Raw genomic sequence first — 3,355 nt, 5'->3', positions numbered from 1 at the left:
ACCGGTAGAGGATTATTATGTCCAGACATACTTGTGCGGCTCTAGAAATGTTTCCATGCTGTCTATTTATTTATCACGTAATTAGGTTTGGATACATATTGCTATACCTAGCACTTTCTTGAGTCGTTCACAGTTCACACACAGCGGCAGCACTTGAGAATAAAGGAGAACAAATATGTCTATGTTCTTAACAACATGTAGAATAACTGGAGACTATAAACATATAAGCCCGTCTAGCTCAGTCGGTAGAGCGCAAGGCTCTTAACCTTGTGGTCGTGGGTTCGAGCCCCACGGTGGGCGATTCTTTTTTTATTTTTCCCTTTAAAGCTTTCTCGAGGTTTTCTGACGTCTCTTTGTTTATTCATTTTTTTCTCTACTCATCCTCTCTCATACCTCTTTATTTTATTTTTCTCTACACATCTATCATGCCCCACGGTGGGCGATTCTTTTTTATTTTTTTCACTTTAAAGCTTTCTTTTTTTGTTTTTTTCCCTTTAAAGCTTTCTCGATCTTTTCTGACGTCTCTTTGTTTATCCATTTTTTTCTCTACTCATCCTCTCTCATACCTCTTTATTTTATTTTTCTCTACACATCTATCATGCCTCTGTGTTTTATTATTTCCCCTCTCACATGTCTCTTTATTTTAATTTCTCTTCTTTATTCTATTCATCCTCTCTCGTGCATCTTAGTTTTTTTTCTTTCTCTACTCATCCTCTCTCATGCCTCTTTGTTCTATTTTTTTATCTACACATCTCTCATGCCTCTTTGTTTTATTATTTTTCCTCTCGTATGTCTCTTTATTTAAAATTTTTATTTCTCCTTTTCACTACTCATCCTCTCATGCCTCTTTATTTTATTCTTGTTTTTCTCTTTTGTCTCTATTCATCTCGCATGCCTTGTTGTTTTATTATTTTTTCTACTTCTCTCTTTGACTTCCCTTTCTATCACATTCCTTTAGGGCTGATTTAGTGATAAGAGATTACGAGTAGATTGAGTAGGATTAAGGAGAGATATTAGTTTGTTTTCATCTTAATTTCTTTGAATCCTCCGTGATTCCCTTGTCACCAAATTAACCCTTGATTTACGATTGTTTCCTGTGTTGTTATTGTGTTCCATCCTCGATGTGCCTGCTTTTCCATTGAAGCTGGGCGGCGCAGCCCACCGTCTCTCGCCTCCTCACAGATAGTAAGTACAATTAGCTCATCAGAACAAACTATTAACTGTAAGTTTAAAACACCCCAATCAATAATTAGCCAGCTAATCTAGCTAATAACTTACTAGTTGGTTAACAATTAGTTTTAAAGGTTTGGAACATATTTTAATGACATGATAAATTATAACGGCATGATTCTTTCAATATCATAAATGCTATAATGACAATAACAAAGATATGCTTGCATGGTTGAGAATTTCAGGTCCCGCACCCTGCAGTCATTTGCATGGATCGAAGTTAAACCATGGTGAAGAACTGAACTGAAGTCCCTGGATCCTTATCTGCCATAACGCGCAGCTTCTAGAGCCCTTGCCCATCACCTTCATGGTGACTGTGAGCCTCCGGAAAACTGAATACAGATCAAAGCAAGCTCTAGAATTACCCTGCCATATTGGATGCTGTTGGTATCTTGTTGAAGCTTAGCTAATGTACTTGCAATATTAAGGAGGTGTTGGGTTCTAGAGACCAAAGTTTAACACGTGTTATATCGATTGTTTGCTGATTATTATAAATATTAAATAAAGTATAATTATAAAACTGATTACACAGTGAAGACTAAACAGCGAGACCAATGTAGTAAATCTAATTAATCTATGATTAACAAATATTTATTGTGGCCTGACATGAGCAAATCATAGATTAATTAGGTTTATTAAAATTGTTTTATCATTTAGTTCTCATCGTGTAATTTTTTTATATAATTAGACTATCTTTAATATTTCTAACTAGCATCTAAACTGTTGATGTGATCGGGACTAAAATTTATTATGGGGAAACAAACATGGCCTAACTGCTGGTGAAGCCTGAATGTGTTTACAACCCTACAACCCACATAAGCATGTGTTTGGTTTCAAAACGATGTTGGTCGTGTCGGAGTCGATCTATTTTTCTGGGTTGGATCGGACCCGTTCATTGTTTGATTTCAGTGACAGGTTAAACCTAATTTCTTGTTTGATTACATGGTTAAAGTGAGTTAGACATGCACCATCTCTTGTTTGTTTCGTGATGAAGAATGAACTAAATATGGTCATCTTCCTGGTCATATTACCACACTCAGGATGATATCTTCAATTAAATAAGATGACATCATTCAAAATAAATGAAACTGGCATTATTTTAATATTTGTGAAATCCATAAGCATAAGATATAGATAAATTAAAGTCTTTATTGACTAAGTCATAAATTTTTAGTGATGAGGTTTCACTGTTACATTTTAGTCATGATTAAAGGAACATCCCAACAACATCAAGATGCATTTCAGTGAATTTGTAACATTTTTCATCACTAGCAGGCTTGTCTAGGCGATGACGAACACTGACCTTTACCTGTTCGACGACAGCACTAGCAAGGCTCGCGGGTTGTGCTTACTAGAGAACACATCGGCGTTCGAGGGTAGGCCAGCGGGGAACTGACGACAGGAGGCAGGCGGGGGATTAACGTTGGAGGGTAGGCCGACGGGGGTCCCTCGTACCAGCAGGCCGGCAGCGGCGGCGCACTCCTGTGCTGGTCTCGAGTGGATAAAGCATGGGTGATGAGAGGGTGGAGAGGAACTGAGGAAGTGAGTCGAAATGGTAGCAACCACGGATATCCGAAACCCGTCCGAAATTCGATGGGCACGGGCATGGATATAAATTTCTACCCGCGGGTACGGTCGCGGGTGGATATTGGTAGCAACCACGGATATGGTTGCGGACGGATATTTGCAATATCCGATCCGAATTCGATCCGTTGCCATCCCTAAGAGGAAGTGAGTCGAAATGGTTCGCTTGTATTTTAGGAATCACTAGAACCCACATTTTCAATAAGTATCTCGACCCAGAACTGAAAGTCGCCTAGAGGGGGGGGTGAATAGGGCGAAACTGAAATTTACAAAGTTAATAACAACTACAAGCCGGGTTAGCGTTAGAAATATAAGCGAGTCCGAGAGAGAGAGGGTAAAAAACAAATCGCAAGCAAATAAAGAGTGAGACACAAGGATTTGTTTTACCGAGGTTCGGTTCTTGCAAACCTACTCCCCGTTGAGGTGGTCACAAAGACCGGGTCTCTTTCAACCCTTTCCCTCTCTCAAAACGGTCACTTAGACCGAGTGAGCTTCTCTTCTCAATCACACGGGACACTAAGTCCCCGCAAGGACCACCACA

General features: G+C 39.3%; 1 non-coding gene across 1 annotated transcript; it reads left to right on the top strand.

Moving 5' to 3' along the window:
* Positions 1 to 227: 227 nt before the first annotated feature.
* TRNAK-CUU (transfer RNA lysine (anticodon CUU)) lies at positions 228 to 300 on the top strand. The gene has a single exon. It is a non-coding gene; the product is annotated as a tRNA-Lys (tRNA).
* Positions 301 to 3,355: the final 3,055 nt, after the last annotated feature.

Source organism: Zea mays, chromosome 6, assembly GCF_902167145.1.
Source record: "Zea mays cultivar B73 chromosome 6, Zm-B73-REFERENCE-NAM-5.0, whole genome shotgun sequence".
NCBI lineage: Eukaryota > Viridiplantae > Streptophyta > Magnoliopsida > Poales > Poaceae > Zea > Zea mays.
Note: the sequence above shows the minus strand (reverse complement) of the source record. Positions and strands in the feature narration are given on the sequence as shown.